Source organism: Sceloporus occidentalis, unplaced genomic scaffold, assembly GCF_023333645.1.
Source record: "Sceloporus occidentalis isolate IW3139 unplaced genomic scaffold, rSceOcc1.0.p SCAF_40, whole genome shotgun sequence".
Classification (NCBI taxonomy): Eukaryota; Metazoa; Chordata; class Lepidosauria; order Squamata; family Phrynosomatidae; genus Sceloporus; species Sceloporus occidentalis.
In genome coordinates this window covers 937977-956811 of record NW_028317020.1, presented here as the reverse complement: position 1 = coordinate 956811, position 18835 = coordinate 937977, and positions in this window count along the sequence as shown.

The window sequence follows — 18835 nt, the reverse complement described above, 5'->3', positions numbered from 1 at the left end:
TCTTAGAAGACTGGCCAAGACTGGAGTCTTGTGTCTTTCAGAAGGTCTTCGGACATCCAAGCTTTTGACGTGACATATTTTTCTTTCTCTCAGGACCAAGTCCAATTCCTCTATGGTATATTATCCTGTGTGACTCGTTGCGTCCAAATCTGTATGTCTATGTTTGCTCTGTTTCGGCCTGGGTCTGCTGATTCCCTTTCTTGGTTCCCACCCTTGCCCTTGGATTAGGTGGATTCTTGGCCACGCCGGGATCAATGGGACCTTCGGAGCCCATTTGGTCCGAGTGCGGCCTCCTTGTTATCACTGGACTTACTTTTAAAAATGTTTCAGAATGATTCAGAATTATTCTGCAGCTTATTCACTGGAGCAACTAAAATGGGAATTGACCAATAAATCCAAGTACAATGGATTAAAAGATGTTGTGGTGCCAACTCCAGAGATGCTGGACATTTTCATCTGTACAAAATCTAAATAAACTGAACCCTCAGACCCAATAAGAGTTTTTAGTTACATTTAAAAAAAAAATAAAAAAATAAAATATATATATATATATATATATATATATTACCAGCTAGAACACATTGAGATTTCTGTCACTCCCATTCAGAGCACTTACAAATACAACAATAGAGGTGCAAAGGTTTCAAGTGAATGAAAAGAGTACAACAATATAGCACACCATTTAAGGAAATAGGCAGATATCAGCAGGAATATTAAACTGACCAAAATAATAATGAATTTTTTGTAAGGTAATCTCCATAGATGAAGGTGTCTTGACCTGCTTCCTTCTTGTAATGCGGAGCCATAAGTAAGTTGCAGGAAGTGGACCTGCATTGGTATGAAAAGCTGGTTTGAGGATTCTGCTCAGATACGTGGGGAGCTCCCCATAGGCTTTGTAGAAAACTAGGCAAGAAAGGTTTCATTATATTACTGTAATGCTGAGTGATTGAGAACCTGCTATTACTTTCTCTGTTATTGTAAGACTCAGATTACAACATTACAGCTTTGGCATTCTGCATCCTGCCACCCTCATGAGTGCCAGGAGGCATAATGTGAGTTACAATTTAACAAATGTTTTCAGTGCTCCGTGTCAACCATACTTTATAGTTATGAGTGAGATAAAATAAAAATCTTTAAAATTACATTTTAGTGGTGGTTCTGTTAGATACCCAACAGATACACAATGCAGGGTTTAGAACATGAGCTTGGGCATTAAGTATGAGATTTGGAAATATCTATTTGAAATTGAGGGTGTTTTTTAGGTCTCAGAATCATCTGCATCATGTTTCTACTGTTTACATTAATGTCCATGAGGAATTAGAGGCAAGCTATAATAGCCACATTCTGTATATGTTTTACAGCAAGGGGGGGGGGTCTGTCTCCCCTGAGGCGCCCACCTCAAAGCTTCTCCCAGGAATCTTGTTTTGACATGCAAGCATTAAGGGCCTAAATGTGATAGCCCCAAAGCTGGGGTCTCTTTGATCAGCCATCACATAACTCTACAGATGGACAGACTGTATATATAAGCCACAAAATTAATTTTATTACCGCATAGGACCCCAACCCCCACTACTTCATATGACTGCTTGGAGACATAATCTATGCAATAGCTTGTCATACTGCGCTTAATTGTATGACTCTGTGAGAAAACAACTTCTAAATGGTGAATGACAGTAATAAAAAAAATCTCGGTTGGCATATAACCAGCAGAGATTCTCTTCCACTACAGTTTCATAATATGGCCTGTACATAGAAGATCTGGCATCTTTAAACATGATTCATTTCATGCCTTTTTATCAGGCTGAAGAAGTACTGTATATTCAATCAGATCAGCTCTGAAAAAGGACTAGATTGTATGAACAGCCTCATAGCAGAATTTGCTTAGTTAATCTGATAAAGTTGTTAATGTACTTTGTAATGCAAAATTAGGTTGCAGTTGACCTATCAGGACAAAGAGGTGTTGTGACCCAGTGCTTGGCTGTATAACTCAGTGTTTAAAAGGAAACTGTAGCCACCGTGTAGGTACTTTAATTCATAGCTGACTGTCTCCTTAAGATTAACATTTTTTTCCCTGCCATCCCAGGTGACACTACGGATAGACTCCTCCTCCGTACCTGAGATAGGGCAGGACTCCAAACATTTAAAAGCCCCTCCCCTCCTTATATCCTCAGTGTTTTTTCCTGCCCTACATCAGGTAGGGAGGACTCGTCTCCCGTTTGTTGTTTTTCTTCGGCTGTAGGTTACGCCGGTTCCCGAGGCTAAGCCCCCTTGGTGGGGGATGCCTTTACACCATACCCAGCGCATTCTTACCTCGTGAGGTGTCCTCTCGGCTCCTGCTCCTCCTCACCCGCGCGGCAGGAGTTCGGGACTGCTTGGACACCGCAGTTCGGCATTTCCGCTGCGTCCGTCAGCCGGTAGCATCACGTACTTTCGGTAGCCGTTAAAAAGTCTTTTGAGTCCTCTGCTTCTGTTTTCAAGCCAGGAATCACATCTGCCTAAGTGTCCAGAGCAGTTAAGATTTCACTTTCGCAGATTAAGGAGGATATTGCTGCCAAAACTTCTAGAGAGGTTATCCTCAAGAACGTCGCCGCTGTTAAATTGGCTGTGGACTTTCTCTGAGATGCTTCGATTGAGAACATCAGAATGACAGCCAGGGCTAGACGCGCCTTATGAATGAAAGCCTGGCCTGCGGATAATGCCTCAAAGAATAGACTGCCTAATGTCCCCTTTAAGGGTAAGAGTATGTTTGGTAAAGAGCTGGAGTCCCTTTTAGAGAAGACTAAAGGGGATAAGCATTGGCTGCAGTCCTTTCGGTCGTACTTCCCAGGCCAGTCCAGAGGCTATGGTTCGAGGTTCTCTCGCTCTTCACCGGATCAAGGCTTTTGGGGCAGACTGCCTCCTGAGAGGGGTAGAACTGACAAGTTCTCCTTTCCCAAAGCGCCCCAGGAACCCAAGAGCTCCATTCCAGTGGGAGGGACCCTCCGTTTTTTTCAGAGACAATTGGTTCTCCATCACTCGAGATCCCTGGGTAAGAACCATCGTATCTCAGGGTTATCGGCTTCAGTTTCTTATCAGGCCTGTGGAGCATTTTTTGGTTTCCCACCTTCCTCAAGACCAGGTGAAGCAGGCTTTCCTGTTGGCTACCATTCACCAGTTTACAGATCTACAGGCTCTGGTTCAGTCCTTCTGCTGGAGCAAGGTTGGGGGTTTTATTCTCCGGTCTTCCTGGTCCCCAAGATGTCAGGGGGATTCCGTCTGATTATAGACCTACACTTCCTAAACAGTCATCTCTAGTATGTCTCGTTCAAGATGAAAACCATAAGATCCGCTCTAGCCTGGGTAGAGCGTGACAACTGGGATTCGATCTCATCTCACTTCCAGTCGTCAGATGTTTTTCCAAAGCCATCGTCCGTATGCGTCCTCGCCCTGTCACCAAGACAGGGACTTTGGGACTTTAATCTCATCCTTCGAAGACTCATGTTGCCGCCTTTTGAGCCTCTTCAGTCTGTATTTCTACACTTGTCTCTAAAGACTGTCTTTTTGGTGCCTATTACCTTCGCTAGATGTATTGGCGAACTTCAGGCTCTGGCTAAGAAAGAATCGTTCCTGCGTTTCTTCCCAGATAAGGTTGTACTGTCACTGCCTCAGGAATTTACGCCCAAGGTACAGTCGGCCAGAGCCAGGAGATTGTGTTGCCTACCTTTTTTCCATCTCCCCGATCAGCTGAGGAAGAGTCTCTACATACTCTAGACCTTAAGAGATGCCTCACCATTTATCTGGAACGGACTCTGCGTAAGTCCTCTCACTTGGCCTCATCCCCCAACAGAGGTTTCAACATTTCCAAGTGCTCCATTGCTAAGTGGATTGTGTCGGCCATCAGCCTGGATACTCGACCATCAGCATACTCTGCAGCCAGCCAGTCTTCACCTACTGGGATCCGGGCTCACTCTACTCGAGCAGTCTTCACTTCCTGGGCTGAGCGATGTCTCATTTCTCCTGAACAGATCTGTAAGACGGCTACTTGGGGGACTCTCCATACCTTTGTCCAACATTACAGACTCGATAAGATGGCGCAGCAAGACTCACTTTTTGGCCATAAGGTCCTTGAGGCTGTTTTTTCCTCTTAATGTTTTTCCCCACCCTTCTTGGGTATATCTATACCCATCCCTGGGATAGCAGGGAAACAGTACTTACCGAGTGCTTCTTTTCACCTCCGTGGTGACACGTTTGTTCCCTCACCTCCTTTTCAAAAATTTTTTTGCATCAGATTTGTTTTCCTGTGTGGTCTTTATTATTCACTGAGGATATCAGGAGGGGAGGGGCTTTTAAATGTTTGGAGTCCTGCCCTATCTCAGGTATGGAGGAGGAGTCTATCCGTAGTTTCACCAGGGATCGGCAGGAAAAAGAAGTTCCCGGTAAGTAGAACTTACTGTTTCTCCTTGCAAATGCACGGAGGGATTTATCAGTGTCCCTATTATGCATTTGCACAATTTCCTTACCCTCCTTCACAGCTTCTTGGCTTGCAGTGTTCATCCTTATGAAGTACTTTAGTATGCCTTCTTCATTGGTGGTGCTACATGGAGCACTGGAGTGTCCTTTAGAGATGTAAACCACTGTGGCATCAATAGTGTTATGGAAAAGTGAGACACCTTCATTGGGGAGCATAGATAGAAGCAGGGTGGGGTGCTGTTAGAGCTGAGACACAACTATCCATCTAGCTTATTGGCCAGGGCATTGGGGCACCTCTGCAGTGCCTGGAAATTTGGGACTACCCTGCTTAAAATAGGAGATATGGGAGGTGTACTATAAGCCACCATAAATTGCTAACTTCAGAAAATTCTGGGTCATTAAAACACCTCTTTTGCCTTTTAAGGCCAAGCCCCCTCCCTTTCCATGCTCCCCTTTTCCTGCCTCTATCCCATTTGAGGCTTGGTTTAGGGTTTATTTTTTATTTTTTGGTGTCCTGTAGACTTTTGTCCCATTATTATTCTGCTTTATGCTTTTGCATTTAATAGCTTATAGTTATTGACACACTGTATTCAGGGTTTTCCTGTATTAATTTGGGCAGGAGTGACACCTGTTGTACCTTGTTTATCATAATCTTTATCTGTATTGTTTTCCTTGAAAGTGGAAGGCTATAGGAAAGCCATGTAGGTTGGATTTGCAGAAGGATCATCACCAGTTGTATAAATCCTTTGGTCCAGAGTTGAAACATCTCTCTTATTGGCCACACATTTTACTAGCTGTGTGAATTAATTTTTGGCTATTGGCGTTAGAAAATTAGACTTCTGTATCATGTTTCTCTTCCCACTGTCTGCCTCTGCTGAAAGCATGAAATGGATAGATCCCCCCCAGTAACTCATGCGGGGGGGACCGATAATGAAGAAATCCCCCCCAATAGAAACGCCGCAGGAGGAGAGAGAGGGGTGCCAAGCAGTCGTTTGCAACAACCGCTCAGCGTCCTTCTGTCTCCTCTGCTCCCTGCCGCCACCCTCCTCAACGCTGCCCCGACTGCAGTGTTGGGAGCATGAGGCGTCTGTCTTGGTGCCGGCGGTCAGCGTTATGTGACGTCATATGCCGGCGCTCAGCATTGAAGCCACGCGTATCGCGGCAGAGCTGTACAGGACTGTAGGGTAAGTGACCTACAAAGGGGGGTAGGGAGAGGGTAGCTATTGAGAAGGGGGTTAGGGAGAGGGTAGCTAGTGAGAAGGGGGTAGGGAAGAGGGTAGCTAGTGAGAAGGGGGGTAGGGAGAGGGTAGCTAGTGTGAGAAGGGGGAGAGGGGGTAGATAGTGTGAGAAGGGGGGTAGATAGTATGAGAAGGGGGAGAGGGGGTACATAGTGTGAGAAGGGGGGATAAAAGTAACAAAAGGGGGGTAGTAAGCATATTGAAATAAAGAGTGCGAATGAATGAATTAATAAGAAATTGGCTCACACTGGACTATAATTTGTTTGTGTAATCTGAGTGCTGGTCAGGTTCTATGTGGAATGTGGATGCCAGGGCTGGCCTTTGGGGTGTGCAACATGTGATCTATGCCTGTAATTTAGGGGGTTTCTATCTCTAATGCTGACTTTTTATGTGAATTCTAGTTGATTTATACCTGCAAAGCTGGGTTTATGTGTTATTCTGTTGATCCATATCTGCTATGCTATGTTTCCATACATTATTTATATATACCTGTAAATATAGGGTTTGTATGTCTTATTCAGTTAATCTATACATGCATGTGGGGATCAGATGGGGGGGAAATGCTGTCCCCTCCAGATTTTTAGGGGTTCCTACGCCCATGGGAGTGCGGTATTACATATGCAGGAAGCTTGCTTAATACATATCTTGGTTTTAGTAGAGCCAACCAGAGGAGGAGGAAAACAAGACCGAAAATGCATGCACTAATTTTATATGCACTAAAACCCATTGATAGCAATGCAAAAGGAGCACAGCTATTCATTTTGCATTTAAACAGGGCTGCAGTGTTTGTTTAGCTAGTAATGGAATTGTATTGTGCAGGGTCATTTCAATCCCTATGGAGGTACTGGTACATCCACAAAAAAGGTGACAGGATTTATGCCCCTTGTGATATAAATGTATGTCCAGTATAACAACATCCTGGACTTTACACTGTTGCTTTCCGTAGATGCCATCATCACTGCCTTACTGTCAATAAAACTGAAGTTTGTCAAAGAGCACCTTCACACTCCACAACGCTACTGGGAATATGTTTTTTTGACTGATGAATCCCAGGTTAAATTTTTCGGGAAGAACACACAGCAGTATGATTGGTGTAAAAAGGGCACCACATACTCCACATGAAAACTTTATCCAAAACTTTGCTGCCTCAGGGCTTGGACAGCTTGCAATCATTGAGGTGGCAATACATTCCAATGTTTATCAAGGTATCATGTCAGGGTGGCTGTATGCCAGTTGAAGCTCAGTAGAAGTCATGTAATGCAGCAGAAAAAGGACCCTAAACATCAAAACAAATTTTTTTACAAATTTTAAGTGGCTCCAAGAGATCTGTTCACACCAGACATCCAATGAAGGTGGGTGAGCTTAAGCAGTTCTGTAAGGACAAATGGTCCAACATTTCTCCTGGATGTTGTTCAGGTCTGATATGGAGCTACTGGAAGTACTTGTTTTTTTCTATACTTGTGACTTAGATGTAGATCAGATCACATTTTGTAAACAATGCAGAAGACCAGGTAATTTCTAAAGGGTTCACTTACTTTCTTGCCACTGTGTATTTCCCTATTAGTATAAACAGTAACTTAAATGAGGAATGTTATTAAGGACCTTACATGTTCTAAGATTTATATTCTGAAAGGATGGAAGGTTTTGCCCATATTGGATACTGCAACAGCATGTCAGTAAATAAAGGTGGAAGTGCAGTAAAACCACTTTATAGTCAACATATTGCTCGTAGTATAGATGGTGAGTATCTTTGTAGGTTTTATGAATGGACAAGGGATTTACAGTGGCTGCATTTGAATGATCTTTTTTTAGCTATGTTACTTTTGGTGTTAGAAAATGACTGTGTACTAATAAATTATTTAAATGTTTTGCTGTTATAGAAGCTTGTGATGGCAGAACTTTTTTAAGATGAGGATGTGTAAGTAATATAGTCAAATAGCATTGTAGAGTGGATTTAATCACATCCTGACCTTTATGGTATGTTGCTATAAATCTAATTTGCTTGTCAATATTATGTGTTTTTTAAATTATTTAAAAGATGGGTATCCCTACAACTATCTTCAAGCATTTTTTGGGGTACCTTTTCTCTCTGAAGCATCCCGTAATAGGTCTGCTTTTTTTCTTTTCTTCCCAGGTTGTGGTTACATGCCCCTCCTGAGAATTGCACGTCTTAAGATATTGATGTTTTTACACATTTTTGAGTGTTGCAGAAGGGCTCCTAGATGTTGACATATATTGCACAGTCAAGCAAGCAAAATGGACAAATACACATCTGTACTGTTCCTCCAAATAATTTACTTGTGTTCAGTTGATTTCACAATACTGAAGCCTCACATTGTCAAAAGCAGACATGCCAGAATAATTTTTAAAAAGCTATTTTTTTATGAGCTACTGCATTGTTGTCTAAACTGTTTTGCTTATAAAAAAAAGGAAAAATGCTGCATTAACCCAGGAGAAAATTTGAGTATTTAGTTGGCTGCCAGTGCTAACCTACTACTTTATGTAGCAGTATATTTTATGCTCAAGGATAAATGGGGAACATTCAGAAGGGAGGCCACAAAAATGTTAAGGGACTATGTAGCTGTCATATGCACCAGTGCCCTTTATAGTTATTGTGATATTACTGGAATACTCTGATACTGGCATTCTTTTTGAATATCAAAACAGCAAATGGTGGTGTAGGAAAAGGGTACCAGGGGTTAAGCTTCGATGTATGTTAACCAAAAATTTAAAGAATTGTGACTACAGGTCAGAAGGGCCCTTTCTAAACTACTTTGATCCAGCACAGGGAGACAGGAACGTATGGGGGTAACATTACGTCACGTGACCTTGCAGTGGTGTGAGCATGAATGTGTAATTTTGTGTGTGTGAGCATGAATGTGTAATTGTGTGTGTGAGAGAGCATGGATGTGTAATTGTGTATGTATGAGAGAGCATGTATGTGTAATTGTGTGTGTAAGTATGTATGTGTCAGTAGGGAGAGATGAGGTGTGTATTAGAATAAATGTTTCCTAGTGGGTATGTGTAAGTGTGTTTATATATGTGCGAATGTATTTTGGAATGGGGGGGCAAGAGGTTAAGAAGGCACAGACAAGTTGTTTGGGGCAATGTTGGCACATACAAGCTGTTTGAGGGCAATTATGGCACAGATAAGCTATCTGGGGGCACTGACATGCTTGGGGGCAAAGATGACACAGACAGGCTGTTTGGGGGTTAGGATGGCACTGATAAGCTGCTTCGGGCAAAGGCACTCAAGCTATCTGGGGCAAAGTTGGTTTTCACAAGTTGTTTAGGGCAAAAGTTGCAATGTGGTCCGTTAACTGAAAGGTCCTTTTATTACGTACATGAGATTAAATAATTATATGTGTTCAGGGCTATATAAGCTTCTGTGTAACTTTTTGATTAGTTTTTGAGAGTTTGAATTAGTAAAGCCTGTTTTTGTGCATGGTACCTGTTCTTACCTGGAAAATTCCCTGGGTAGTCTGCTTGAATCTCTCTGCTTCTTGCAGGGAAAAGGCTAGCACCAGACAGCCTGAAGTTGACGGGGAGACGTAGAAGTAGGTGGGGAGTAGGCATATATTACGGGCAGATAGTGGTCATGGCTTCCCAACACTCCCCTACTGGAAAAAAAAGAAGCCGAGTAGGGCTTTACCTAGAGACTATGGGTCAAACCCAGATATTTCTATTGTAATTGTGTATTAGGGAGACCCAGGTAACTGCAGGTATTATAAATAAATGTCATGTGAAGATATTTGCAGTGCTTTTAACTGACCAAGGTACTCTAACATCAGAGTCTTCTATACAGACTGATTATTTTGTCTTTGGTCTTTTTTTGTCTCTAAACTCATTTCACTATGGAAAGGACTAAGAGATCATGCATGTGGAAAACCAGCAGTGACCACATCTGGTTTCCCATTTTGATCTGATCAATAGGACTGATTGTGTGCTCTCTGGCATGGGCATCTAAGAGGTCCCTCCTCGTGTGACCAGCTGTGTTATTATTGACCTTAAGGAGTCTTGGGAGGCCAAGTAGTGAGCTGGAATTGCGGTGATATTAACCTCTTTGGTTTTGGGGAATAGCTGCTAAACAATCCAAATATGTGTATGCAGTTATAAAGACTATGAAAATACACTTAACATAGGTGTGCTCTAGATGAGGACAAGACCAAAATCATTATATGCAATAAATACATTAAACTGTAACCACAATTTGCAGGAGCAAAAACAAACAAAGCATTTGCAAAAACACAATACAAAATACTGGTCTATCACTAACAGTAAGAGGAACAAGTACATTTATTGTGGCTTACCCTGTGGGCTTTAAGCACCAGGAAAACACAAAAATTATAGTAAGCGCCAAATTAAGACGTAAAACGCGTAAAGCCTCTGTTTGTTCTGCCACCTACTGTTTTAATCTTGTATGGGCTTTGAATAGGCATCCATGCCTAAAGCTAAAGAAGTGTTATTTGGAAAAAGAAAACTAAATCTGGGTTCCCACCATGATTATCATGATTATGTAATCTGAATTAAAATAATAACAGTAAAAATGTTTTTTTCTAGGTTTATATGAAGATAACAGATTTTTGTTTTACATTGCAGTGTTTCAGCTGCTCGTGGCACCCGTTTTACATGAGTTATTCCACACCCACATCTCACAGCTCTGTCAACGCACATATTTCTGCTCTTCCTAAAGCACATTAGTCCGGTCACCCTTCTGGTACACAGGCTAGCAGGACTCTGAGGAGATGCATCACACTGCAGCATTTCAAAAAGTTGCTAAATTGCCTTTCTTTTTTCCAGGGGGATTTGTCTAAACTTGTAAACCCATATCCTCGTCTATGTCTAGTATTAATGGCTTATTGATCAGGGAGAGGGGAGGGAAACGAGGAGGGAACCCTTGACCTCTAGCTGTGCCTTAGCTCAGATCTGCATGTTGCACGCCATGCAGAGTGATATGAACATGGTGCCTGACAGACTGTTTGCCACAGAGGCGCTTGTCCCTTGTCAAAACACGCAATGGCTGGCATATGTCCTTGAGGGGATAATAGGGTGAAGGAGAGAGGCTACCTGAGCCGTTTCTTAAAGAGAAGCACCAACTCTAATGCATCTGGAGAGGTGTGGAATTCCTCTTGACAAGGGAAAACCTATGGTGACAAGAAATTAACTAAAGAAAGACAGCGCTCAAACAATATGTAGATATAAATATATATAATTTATTAAAAGAAAAGAAACAAATAATAAGCAAGTAAAAAATAAATGTTAAAAATACATTTGAAACAAAAAACATTAAAGACATACAATAATAGACAAAGAAAATAATTTATAAATACTAGGGTTAATATGCCCAAAGAATATATAACTGAAGTAAAGACAATCAATAAACAGTACAAGAAAAAAAATATATAAAACTCAAGTTATGCCTGGCCAGGCTGGCCCCAAATGCAGGAATAATAACTAACGTATTTTTATACTTGTGGGCATTAGCATTTTCAACATTTTTACTATGTCCTTGTTTAGCTGCAATTCCCCTCTTCCTTATTTAGTGTACCCACACAAATTATATTAACCTTATTAACCTGTTGATGACTGAAGGACATTCCCTGCCACCATGTAGTTTGATGCAATGCCGACCACATGACGGAATGGAATGTCGTTAGTAAAAGTCTTCAGTGCAATCAACTTTGCGCGACATCACTGCAATTCTTTCTGTTGCTGGGTGCCTCGATGCACCTCTGACTTTGTGATTGGTCATCACAGCGAGCACAGGGCTTGCATCACAGAAATAATATTTAGAATGTTAGCTCTGCTCCTCTTACAGTTCTGTTGTGAGGCGAGAGAGGCAGAGAAACATTGTTACATACGTAAATCCTACAGACTCTACAGTCCTTTTAATTTAATTCAATTAAATTTTACAGTGCTCTTTACATACATTATAGTAACTCTATAACATCATGGAAACAAGTGAAAGCTTCACAATTCACAAAAAAACAACTGAGGTGCACAAAAAAATGACAGCAGGTGCTCTCTAAACTGATGAGTCAAAACTTAAAATATTTGGCTGTAGCAGACGGCAGTTTGTTCCCCAAAGGACTGGAGAGTAGCACAAGAAGAGGTGTCTGCAGACAACAGTAAAGCGTAGTGGGCTTGGGGCTGTGTTTCTGCAAATGGAGTTGAGGATTTGGTCAGAAATAATGGTCTCCTCAATGCTGAAAAGTACAGGCAGATACTTATCCATCATGCGGTATCATCAGGGAGACATCTGATAGGCCTCAAATGTATTATTCAGCATGACAGCAACCCCAAACATACAGCCATGACATAAAGTAATTAAGGACTGTCTTCACCATAAAGCAGAATACAGGATCCTGGAAGTGATGGTATGACCCCCCCCCCCCCCCGAGTCCTGATCTCACCATCATTGAGTCTGTCTGAGATTACAAGAGAGAGAAGCAACTGAGCTGCCTAAATCCTCAGAAGAACTTAGATTCGTTCTCAAAGATTTTTTTTCTGTTCGCTTACCTTGCATTTTGTTAACTGATTAAAAAAAATCCTAGTACCATGTCCCATTTTGAAACTATTCTTACTTTACAGCATTTTTTCACACCTGTCTGAACTGCGAAGAACCATGAAAATATTGTTTAAGGAGACCAATAATAGGCTCATAACACAATTTCTAGCTTTCCAAGCTTCTGGTCGTACCTCATGACTCCAGATTCTTTACTTGATGAATTGTGAGTTTTAAGAAAAAATCTAGTATGCAAAGCAGAAAGATCAGCCACATTCATATGACACATAAAAATCTGGCATTTGATAAATATACCACAGCAAATGCATCAGTTACACATCTCACAACACGAGAAAAGCTCTGCACAGTAAAGATGATCTCTTGCCATCTTAGCTTGTATCACAACTACAGTAAATCCTTAAATTGAAGTTACCTGTGGCTTCCACTTTTTGTTTGTGATTGTAATTGTTTAGTTTAAAAGTTAATCTTATGGAAGTTGAGATCTCTTTCTCTCTCAGCATTATCTCAGCAGTTTCCTATCCTGTTTCTCTCTTATAATGGCTACCTGAACCAAACAACATCAGTCAGCATCCTAACAAGATGGGGGGTGTAACTTAACGGGGACAAAAACGTATGCAGGTTCGCAGAACATGAAGGTGGCTGTTCCAGTGGTAAATGCCTATGGTCAGCCATGCTTATGAAAAGAATGATGGGAGTTGTGGCTCACAAGAGGTTGCATGAGAAGTAAAAAGTCTGGTATACTTGTGAAAATTTATATTTTTCATATAAACTGTCGGTTGTATACTGTATTATGTAGTATATTATGTAGTGTGTCCTTTATATTTAAAAAAATATATTAAGAGGCCTATTCATGTAGGGTATTTCCGAAATATGGAGATGCAGCTGAATATATTTTGTTGGGGTTTTTCATGGTTATATGTAATCTATGCAAACAATCCTAACAACATGGAAAGATTGGTGGGAAAATTAATGAAAATTAACATTACGCATACCTGCCAACAGTCCCGAATTGCCCCACTCCCCACCCATTTCCACTTTAAATGGGGGTGTTTCCCACGATGTCAGTGAGAACGCCTCCTGACATCAGTAGGAACACCCCTGACGTCAGCAGGCCCGCCCAGTGATGGCAGCGGGACTGCCCCTGTGGGCCGTCCTGGCTGCATCCTGCAAGGGCAGGCTCTGGGTGGCCAGAGCCCAGAAGTTCCCAGGTATGGAGATTGGTGGCCAACTAGTTGCATAAGTGTCTAAATGCTGCTAATGAATGTTAAATTTGGAAAAGGGAAAGGGCGTGTCCGGTAATTTCCAAAAAACATAAAACAACCTATGCATGCTGGGTTTTTTCAAATTCAAGGCTCTTACTTTAATGTATTCCCAGGTATTTTGGTAAACTGAACTGGTTTGCAGCCCATTTTTTATTTTAAAATAATTAAAAACTATTGTTTTTATTTCAAAATTTTTCATTATGTTAATGCATTATTCATACTAAATGTTGGACTATACATCTAAAAATGGTATCAAAAGAAATCTGTCCTTGAAAAAATGTTGAAATAAAAACAATAGTTTTTAATTATTTTAAAATAAAAATGGGCTGCAAACCAGTTCAGTGCCCAAAAGTTAAAAAGGGGTAATCATGGATAAGGAAACAAGTCTAAGGTTTTGGGACACAAAACACCCAGAGTAAAGAAGGGGTTAAACTACACTTATATCCTCCCACTGATTACACTATATAAACAAAGGTATTGGCACATCTGACCATTACACCAATGGGGACTTTTATGACATTGCATTATAAATACAAAGTCATTAATATGTAGTTGGTCCCTCTTTGCAGCTATGACAGCTTCCACTCTCCTGGAAAGGCTTTCCACAAGATTTTGAAGTGTTTCTGTGGGGTTTTTTTGCCCATTCATCCAGTAGAACATTTGTGAGGTCAGGGCACTGTTGTTGGACTAGAAGGCCTGGCTTGCGATGTCCATTCCAGTTCATCCCAAAGGTGTTGGATGGGGTTGAGGTCAGGGCTCTGTGCGGCCAAGTTCTTCCACACATCCAACCATGTCTTTATGGACCTTGCTTCAAGGCATCCCATTGGGTAGTTGCCCACTGCCTTCTTTGCCAAATCTTCTCTCTGTGAGAAGCCCAAATATTATAATACACGATTTCATGAATATACATATATATATGTAAATGGGTTTAACCGTCCAGTACATGCCTTCCAAATGTGGGGCAGTCCTGACTTTGCCACTCTACGTCTGTCCCGATTTTTCTTCTCTGGTGATACCGGAAAATGCATACTGCACGTATGCAGAATTGTGCGCATGCATAATAACGCTTTTAGTTTGATTGACACTCTACCTACCAAACTCACCACCCCCCTGACGTCCCTATTCGCAAATGTAGAAGTTGGGACCTATGTGTGTGTATATGTATATATATATATATATATATATATATATATATATATATATATATATACATATAAATATGTATTTTGAGCCACATATTCCTATGGTAACTTAAAGGAGAATTGCCATTATAAAACATGCAGTAACTGACATGAACATGAAGAAAGTAAGAGTTCAAATCTCTGAGCAGGGATTTCACAGGTCCGGGCTCAGGGTATAAAATACTTAAAGGTATACACACCCTTTTTATTTAATACTGCCCTGCGTTATAAATAAACGATGATAGTATGAATAATCAAAAGCGATAAATGTGTTATCCACGTATGTACTCAGTGGGTTATCATTGTAAACCTTTATATGTAACAATGAAGATGATATATAGCTTAGGACCTACTACATATATAAACATATAAAATGAAAACTTAAAACATGATATTTATCAGTACTATTCATCCACAGCTTTTGGCCTCTGCAGACTTGATTGGTTAGTACCTGTTTAACTCCATACCTGCTGGGTCAGAATATTTTTTTCCAGAATTAAAGCACATTGCGTATATCTGTTCCCCCTTCTGTTGCACCTTTTTGGTAATCTCCCCCCACCACCACGTTCCGTGCAGCTCCTGAATCCCCCAATAATTCCTTGCAGCTGGATTGCGGTAAGGCAGTGATAAGACTTTTCTGTGTGGGAGAGTAGCAATTGGATGGAGGGGGATGAACATAGCTACTGACCAGAAAAACTCCCCCTGACATATGGAATATATTGTTTTCTGAAAGTACATATGCAGAGCTTGCTCCAGTGTGATTCTCTGGCTGAATGTCGCAAATATGTGACATTTTTGTACCTTCTTATTGATATACTTATGTACAGCATCACCTGCAAATCCTCCTTACCTTTGAGGCTCTTGAGCTCACATCCTATATTCCATCTCTGATGTCCTGCTATTTACCTGTAGAACCTCTGTGCCCCATCTTGACTAAAGACAAACTATAGTACACTATAGTACACTAACGAGGACAGACAAATACCCCTTGAATGAACTGAATCAAACTTAACTTGGCATATTTGTGCATACATTTCCCCACCAACCCTTTGGATCTCCATCAGAGTGAGAGGATTCTCCAGTGACATCAGCGATGACATCCCGGGAAAGTGAATGTTCGGCCCTTAACTTACCATAATGTGGAAGCACTTACTTTGAGCTCTGTCACATTGTCACTCAGCTTGAGACCATATATATTGGGGATCACAGGGTGTCTGACTGGCCTAAGGGGCTGTAAAATCAATGGTGTTCTGTGCTGCTGCAGCAAAGACCACCATTGCAACTCCCATCTGGTCACCTTGCAACACTCTGAAGCTGAGTGCCCCAAGGTGGCTCTTTGAGTATGGTGGACATGTGGTCCAAGACCATGCTCCTTCCTGGCATTGGCCTGACCACACCCGAGCCCACTTCTAGCTTGATTTGGACACCTAAAATGTTGAGGTGTATGGCATTATGAAGGATGAACCTCAGTTTCTGGCCCAAGAATAACCTGAATGGTCTTTTAAAAAGGAGTTAAAAATTAGGGTCTGTGGGATTCCTATCAGTTCCTAGTTTCTTTTAATTAAACTGGGCGAACAGACTGAATAAAAAAAAAAACAACCATATACCACCATACTTAAAATACATAGTTATATTGATGGAGCCTATATTTGGGAAGGTACAATCGGCCACTTATTTATCAACTCCCTTAATTTTACCTTGAAATCAATTAATTTATTAAACTTTGCTCCAGTCAGTTGCCCTGAAGGGTTAATGGGTAACAGTCCCATGCCTGTACATATCCATATATGTATGCATACACACAGTTTTTTTTTAATATGTCTAGCTAGATGAACGCCAGGTTGCCTTGTCCTGCAAGTTGCATGCAATGTGTATGAGATTAACCTATACATCAGTGAGTGATTTTCTAATTAAGTAACTTTCCATTAAAATATGTTTGATTATTACTTAAAATATTCACAATATTAATATAACAAAATGAGTTTCATGTTGTTTCATGTGTTTATTTACAATTGGCCATGGAAACTACTGTCTTTATTTGAAGACATTGATCACTGTCCCATAATACTAAAGACATAATAGCTGGATGATTGGGAGGGTCTGTATACACTCCACTCCTACTCCTCCTTAACTAAGAAAATCCACTCCCCTGTCTGGTCTTTAAGCAATGCAGATGTTTATAAAAATTCTTTCTGCCAGTAAGAAAAATGGACATCCTCCCCGCTCTCCTTTACTCTTCACCCCCTCCTGCTCTTTTCTCTTCTGCTTCTCTTGAAAGTTCTCCTGTGCTTCTCTTAAAAGATTGACCATTGCTGACTGCTTCCTTTTTCTGGTGCTGTCCACAGTGTGTTGTCATTTATCATGATCCCCATACTGCAGCCACACACCCATATGGAACTAGTTCAGTTAGACTGAGGGGAGGGAACCACTAGGTAACTTCAGGAGCTTGAAAGAAAGCCTTGGACCTTCCCACTGGAGGGATCTGCTAATCATCAAACATAGCTTAGGTCTGTACAATGTTGCACCATTGTTCTTTAAAGACTTGTGTATGTCTTTTAACCTGAACTGAACCAGTAGTGTGCAGTCAGTAAGTATCATAGACAATCTACAGCTTTCAGTTTACACTCAGCTTTTATTGCAAAGAAAACCGTCTATTTTTTATACAATGTATGAAATATAGGTTCTTATTCATTATTAAGATATCTTAATACAAATGCTTTAAACCCTTAACTTTGTTTAAAAACAGGTTTTTTCCTATTTTATTTTAAAATTCGGTTATATGAAGGTTAACGCAAACCTCCTAATATTCAGGTTAGTTGCCCAGGTGTACCAGTTTATCGCATGTTCAGTGACAAGAGCTGGTTAACCAAAAGCACAGTCATGACAAATTCTTTAACCACACACACACGCTACATGGCAGAATTTGGTTATTTTATCACGTAAATTTTGTCATTGTAAACTTGATTTTAGAGGACTGGGTGTAAGTCATTAATAAAAATATATGTTTACTTTAATTGAGAGAGCAAAAACTTCCCCATAAACAACATTAGTAAATAGTGCCATCCCATGACAATATTTGCAAATCACGGGACTCTTATTATTGCAGGTTATTTCTATTTCAACATAACAACTAGACAAGTAAGGTTTGAGTTCTAACAATAGATAATACTAGAAGGGACAAATGGCTCTTAACTAGTGATAATTTATGTTGTATAGGGATGTAATGAGACTGTTAATTATTACTTACTGTACCTGATACCTAGTTATGTGGATCATTTGCTTCATAAAAAAGGAATGTGGCTGTTTTTATCAGTTTTCTTTGCTCCTCATGCCTAATTATTATTATCTTTTATTTATATAGCGCCAACAATTTACGCAGCGCTTAATACAATACATATATTCAAGGGGTATGGTAAGACGAGAATTGACAGACTAAGACAAACCGATGCATTAGGTGGAGAGAGCTAATCATTACACACTTCCCTATTGTCCACCTGGCAGCTTCAAATAAGGCATTATGTAACTTTAATATCTCTCCATGGCTTGTTATTTGGAATTAGCTCATACTAGACCAGGATAGCCTTTCCCTCCCTCCCTATGCATCCTTGATACATGTACAAGTATAAGTAGTGAAATGTTTGTTTAATCTGCAATAACTGCCAGAAGTATACTTGCTACCTGTCCAAGTTTCACATGATAATACCAGAAAACGATATAATACTAATCCTTGATTTACTTTTCTATGTCTTGTGAAATGCTGGGCCATTGCCATATGATTCCACATTCTACAGAGGTGGAATGGACAACCTTTGGACACATACAAATGACTGATTGGTGCACTCAGTATGGCCCTGGAACCCAGTGGAATGCATGAAGGAGGGACACTATTAGGCAGGGAAGGACTGTCATCACTAACACACATACACGCTAACACACACACGCTAACATATACTCACTCCAGCTCACAGACACACCAATGTGAGCTAATGCGCTATTACCACAGGTTAATAACTATAACATAACTATTATAACTGAGTATATCATCATATTATTTGACCTTGATGTTCTTCACTTTCACAAGCAAGCCAGCCTTGTTTGGGTAACCAGGACCAAGCCAGAGTTGATGGTCTGTGAATGGTCATGATGATGTACGGGATGAAGTTTGAGTAACAAATCTGA